This window comes from Rhagoletis zephyria, unplaced genomic scaffold (genome assembly GCF_001687245.7).
Source record: "Rhagoletis zephyria isolate East Lansing unplaced genomic scaffold, Rhagoletis_zephyria_1.1 Rzeph_scaffold_02754, whole genome shotgun sequence".
NCBI classification, from domain to species: Eukaryota; Metazoa; Arthropoda; class Insecta; order Diptera; family Tephritidae; genus Rhagoletis; species Rhagoletis zephyria.
Window position 1 is genome coordinate 12,258 of NW_016159838.1, and position 6,602 is coordinate 18,859.

Genomic DNA, 6,602 nt, shown 5'->3' on the forward strand with positions numbered 1-6,602 from the left:
CTCACCGCGATGCGATAGAGAAATAAAATCCAACAGGGCTGCATTTTCTTGGTAAACAACACAAGCGCTCAGAGCAAACTGATCCGCCAAATTATTTTGTGAAAAATAGTAGTTGAAAAGAGGTTTTACACATGATTATCACATTAACTCATAAGTGCAAATTATTGCATATAATTGTATTACCTTAGACTTTTTTTTAATTGTTTTCTAATATTCATTCTTTTGGGGCGCAAAAGCAACCATGCGCTCAATTTCTTGTGGGGAAATTTGGTCCCCATAAAGGACTTTCACCACGAAACAGCTACAAAAAAAATCTTTTCTACTGGTATACTGTGGTTCTACTTACAGAAACATTTAAAATATTAAAAAGACTCGTACTGGCCGGACCTTGGTCGCAAACCAACCTCTTGACGTTAAGTCCAATTTTTTGATGTTCGGTTAAAGAGGGTCTCAAGAGGGTCTGCGCCAAGTAGGCCGTTTTTGGTTATATAGTAAGAAAAAACATACTTCAAATTTGAGCATAGCCCTTTAACCATGAAAAAGCAACACTTGTTCCCTACCTCTGATTTGCGTTGGCCTTCCCCAAGGTCTACAAATCCATCGATTAAGTCTCTGGATTTGTTATACTGAAGATCTGATTTTATGGATATTTCATCAAACAATAGTATGCAGATGCGCTCGGAAGCGAGCAGTTTCTGGATGACTTTTTTTTTTTAATTTTCAATGACATTGGCGTCGAAACCAGGAACAACATATGTACCGTATGGGGCGCCAATGCAATATAGATGTTTTATTAGGTAAATGCAAGATTTGTTTGACAAATAGTTTACATTTTGTGCCAATGCCCTTTCCCCCTCGCTATAGTGCAAATTTTTAGCACTGACGATCATTTTAGCAAATGTGATAGCATCACTGCTAGCACATTTATCTGCTATTATTGTATGCTTATGCAAGTTCCGCCAATGATTTTTCAAATCCTCATTCCCTTTAATACACTTGTTTAATTTTAACTTGTTACTTTGATAATACCGAGTGGATTGAGCAAATCGTTCGCTGGCGGAAGTGGCGTTTAAGCACAAACAGATTGCATTTCCCATACGCGGCGCTCTTTTTTCCGCGAGAAGTGAAAATTTTTCGAATTCTTCTCAAGTTATATCGCCTATTTCTTCTTTAAAGACGCGTCTTGAATACGTTTTTGTGACCGGGGGGAAAATCCATTCAGAACAAACACTAGGCGACCGACTTCTAGTGATGTCTGGCTCTAAATACAATGAAGGCATCGCACCTTCTGAAAGTTTAAATTTACCCAAAAATTCCGGCTCAAAGTGGCGTTGGCAAACGAATAATCGGTCGGCATTTAACGATTGTACTTTGCAGCCAGGGCCCAACGCTGTCGAAGTTCTCCAGTCCTAGCAAAGGCATACAAGTGCTTTTCCTGAGAAACACAGCCAGTGTTGCCAGAACTTTTTGGACGAACCGGCTAAATTAACAAATAAAACCGGCTAAAATGTTTAAACTAAATTTCACATGATTTATTTAATAAATCACCAGTAAAAAGACTATTTCTTGGAGAGAAGTTACAAATTTGAGCCGGAAAAAATTTTGCCAGCAAGAATTTGCAATTAGCAAAAACATATGATTGTGGCACATGGTTGGATTTTTTGTCGACGATAATTTGAATAAACAAGTTCGTTAAATTTAAAAATTTACAAACTGGAGCGCTTTTAAAATGAAAAATCTAAGTTAATACTTGTTTACTTAATTAATTTAGTTAATTCCAATGACTTGAAAGATACTCGGCAAAAAAAAACTGTCTATTACTATTACTATCTGATATTTTGAGTGATAATTCTCGCTGGATTTTCGCCGAACAAACCTATTGTGTTCCCTACAAGGCCTTTTCAGACTGACCGATTCTCAATACACTCAAATAGAAACCAATACACATAAAAAACGCTGTAAAAATTTCCCTTCAATTTTAAGGTAGTAAAACAACGATCTAAGTTAACATCAACCGAGGCCATATGTCGACAAGGGATGCAAAACCACAGTTAGACAAAAGAACTGGTCAGACTTTTCAGAAATCTCTTCAATTCTGATGTAAAATATGATGCCAAAAGACTGCAGATCTCCCATTTAGATGACCGGTCATATGACCGGCAGATCTTGTAGGATTCCCAGAGAGTTTTGCTTTACATAGAAATTTGTGCTCTTTTATTTTCATTGTGACTCACTTCAGTGTTGGTTCCTTTAATTCAAGTTGGCATTCGGTTTTTGGAATTTAAATAAGTTCTCAGCAAAAAAGTTTGTTTAAAAAAATACATATGTGTACATAGTGCTTGAAAATATCAGTTTTTCTCTTACCTTAAACTTGGGAGTGGGCGAAAATGCTGTTTTGTAATTTAGGCAGAATTGAATATGCGCTATCTGGGAAGACAATATCTTCATGTAATATTTGTTCTGTTTGTTGGCACTATATCCAAACACAAATGCATCTTAAGTGTCTTAACAGAGAAACAATTTCTTATTTTCTAAGTTTGCGAATAAAACTTCACTCTTAAAATTAAGACATTTATAATAAACATTTTATGAAGAAAATCCCTTCTTCGTTTAAAATAAAAATAAGCGAAATCGGCCCAATTTCATACAACCCTGCCTGACATGAAAATTTTCTCCACGATAAGGCTAGTAGCCATTTCTAACAGATTTTGGGTCGCTTAGTCAAAAATGGAAACACATATACATATTTGAAATTAAAGAAAAGAAGGCAAATAGCAAAATCGGCTAAAAACGGCTATTTCTTTTCTTCAAAACGGCTAACAAATCGGCTGCCGGCTAAATCTAAATTTCTTCGGCTGTTTGCTATCGCAACCGGCTAAATCTAGCCGGAAAACGGCTAAAATGGCAACACTGAACACAGCCCGTGATACATCAGCCTTGCTTGGGCTTGGAAGCGGTGCAGCTATGCGGAGGGTCTCCACCTATCCCTAATTAAGAAACGTTTTTAAATACAAACTTCACCTCCCGACATAATTCCAAGAAAAAAATGTAAGTATCTAATAGTCAGTTTGCCATTTTAGCCGTTTCCGGCTAGATTTAGCCGGTTGCAATAGCAAACAGCCGGAGAAATTTCGGTTTAGCCGGAAGCCGATTTGTTAGCCGATTTGTAAAAAAAATAGCCAATTTGGCTATTTCTTCGTTTTCTTAAAATTCAAATATATATGTTTCCATTTTTGACTAACCGACCCAAAATCTGTTAGAAATGGCTACTAGCGTTATCGTTTAGGCAGGGTTATATAAAATTGGGCCGACTTCGATTATTTTTATTTTAAACAAATATTTTTTTTCTAAAGAAGGCCGTAACGGGGACTTTCTTCATAAAAGTTTTGTTATCAATGACTTAAATTTAAGTGTGAAGTTTTATTCGCAAACTTTGAAAATAACAAATTGTTTCACTGTTTGCTCAACAGGCGTTTGTGTTTGGATATACTGCCAAGAATAATTGTTACAGGTATTGTCTTCCCAGATAGCGTATATTCAATTCTGCCTTAATTGCAAAACATCATTGTTGCCCACGCTTAAAGTTTTAAGGCAAGGGAAAAATGGATATTTTCAAGCACTATGTACACATATGGGCTTATTTAAACTAACTTTTTTTTCCTGAGAACTTATTTAAATTCCAAAAACCGAAGGCCAACTTGAATTAAAAGAACCAGCACTGAAATGCATAAAAATGAAAGTAAAAGAGCACAAATTTCTATGTAAAGCAAAACTCTCTAGGACGACAATATGTCGAAAATCCAGCGAAAATTATCACTCAAAATATCAGTTAGTAAGAAAAAATGCTCCCAAATTCTCTCTCAAGTAGAGAAACTTGCAAATTTCTGCACGGACGCAAATTTGCAGGAACTTGCAAGTTTTTCTGCCAGCTAGTGTCCACGGTTGCATTTAAAACATACGAAATTTGTATAGGATTTTAAAGTTCTTTCAGAGGGACAAAAAACAGGATCTACATGTACATTTCTTGCTAGTACGACTTTCTTCAACATACGTTTCGATTTCTTTGCTGTACTAACTGTCACGTTTGCTATATCGACTCTGGTTGAAATTGGATTACGAGTATCGTTTCAAATCATTGGAATTAACTAAATAATTAAGTAAACAAGTCTTTAACTTAATATTTTCATTTTAAAAGACGCTCCAAGTTTGTAAATTTTTAAATTTGACGAACTCTGTTTATTCAAATTATCTGTCGAAAAAAATCCAACCATGTGCCACAACTCATATGTTTTTGTCTAATTGCAAATTCTTGCGCGCAAAATGTTTTTCCAGCTATGAATTTGCAACTTCTCTCCAAGAACCAGCGTTGCCATTTTAGCCGTTTTCCGGCTAGATTTAGCCGGTTTTGATAGCAACCAGCCGGAGAAAATTCGATCTAGCCGGCAGCCGATTTGTTAGCCGGTTTGTAAAAAAAAGTTAGCCGTTTTTAGCCGATTTTACTATTTGCCTAATTTTCAGGTGCAAAAAGTAAACAAGTTGTTCGAAAGCAATAATGCAGACCTAATGAAGATTTTTAATGAACTTACTTTCGCATCTATGCTCCCTAGTGGTTATTAGCGCGGACACATTTGATCCTATATGCTCCCCGTTGGAACCATACCTTGCTCCATTTCCTCAGTTTTATCACAGTTTTGAAGAATATTTAAAAACAAAAGTAAGCACAAACGCTTTTGACCACGAAGCCGAGAAAATAATTCGAGAAAATGGTCGCTATTTTATTATCACTTTAATAAAGGAATTACGCCAACGCCTCCCTACAAATATTGCCACACAAAAAAAAATTGACTTTTTTCGGTTGGAAATGCATTAAGAGTAATTAAACCAAAAGTATTAGTTCAACTACAGCAATAAAAACACAAATATAACGCCGACGAAATAACATCCACAGAGATGCAATAGCAACGGTTAACGTTACATACCTGGAGTAATTTAGACTCAACTGTAAATTTTTGGGCCGAAGTTTATCAATTTCGAAATGCCCTAGGAGAAAACCCTTTTGCTGACCTTTGCAACCTAGTTTTTAGTTTTCTTGTTTTGCCTATAAGTAATGCAGAAGTAGAGCGAATATTTAGTTCAATGAATATAATAAAAACTAAGCAAAGAAATCCAATGTGTGTTAAAACGTTAAACGCTATTTTATATATAAGATACGGTTTAAAACGTGAAGAAAAATGCTAAAATGCTGCCATAATTTTACTGTAGATGACGATCTCTTAAAATTAATGAATTCAGGTGATATATACAATAGTGATTCATTTGATGATGAGGAATATACACTCGATATAAATTAATGGTGTTAACTAGTCTTTCGTTTCTTGCGATTTATTTAAATAAAGTATGTGGATCTTCACTAAAACATTTTAGCCGTTTTTTGCCTGAGTCTATGTGAAATTTCACTAAAACATTTTAGCCGTTTTTAGCCGCTTTTTTTTGCCAATCTAGCCGGTCGGCCCAAAAAGTTCTGGCAACACTGCCAAGAACTAGTCTTTCTACTTATGATTTATTTAAATAAAACATGTGAAATTTAGTTGAAACAGTTTAGCCGTTTTTAGCCGGGTTTTTTGCCAATCTAGCCGGGTGGCCCAGAAAGTTCTGGCAACACTGCTAATAGTATACAAATAATGAAAATATTGAAAAAAATGTGTAAAACAATTTCGATTTTATTTAATCAAAGCAATCCCAATGTACGAAAAAAGAAATATTCCTTAAAAAAATCTTCCGAAAATTTTTCGAAGTACCTAGCAACAATTTTATATTGGTTAAGGTATGAAAAATTAAAATATCGAAAAAAATTGCATAACCATTTTGTGTTTGTTTTGATAAAGCACTCCAAATGTATGAAAAAACTTCATTATTCTGTAAAAAAAATAACCTGAATAATTTTTAGTCAAAGTATGAAATCTTTTACATTTCGTTACATTACGCGGTATAAGTTAATAATCCGAACATTGCAAAACCTACAAAAATGGGTAAGAGTGTTGATAGAGGTTTTTGAGACAAATACAACAGTATGCTTTTTTGAGGCAGAAACAACAACTAAGGCAGTTATGAAAGGTCAAAGGTCAAATGGAGCGCTTTTTTAAATCCAAATATCTCGAAAACCATCGCACGGATTCTAAAAATTTTGATGTCGTTAAATAGGAAAGGTGAGTCGCTTTAATTGCATATGTATATGTATATATAACTTCTTAAGTTTTAGCAAAAATCAAATTTATGTAAATAAATTACAAAAAATTTTAAACAAACACATTTTTCTTTAAAAGGTACCGTATTAATTACAGTTCAAAGTCTTATTAATAAATAGTGCACAAATCAAGCTTTAGATATACAACATGTTGTTTTTAATCCTCGAAAATCGGAGTATTTCAAAAAATAACTCTGGTCGGACCAATGCCAGCTACGCTATCCACAGTATTTTTGCGCAAAACCTTTTTCTTAGTAAAGGTTATAATCCTTAGTAAGGGTTGTAATCCTTGAGCGCGGCCGAAGGCCGCCAACGCAGAAAGTTGTCTGTGCAAAAGGTGTTGCGCCCCTCTTCTTCG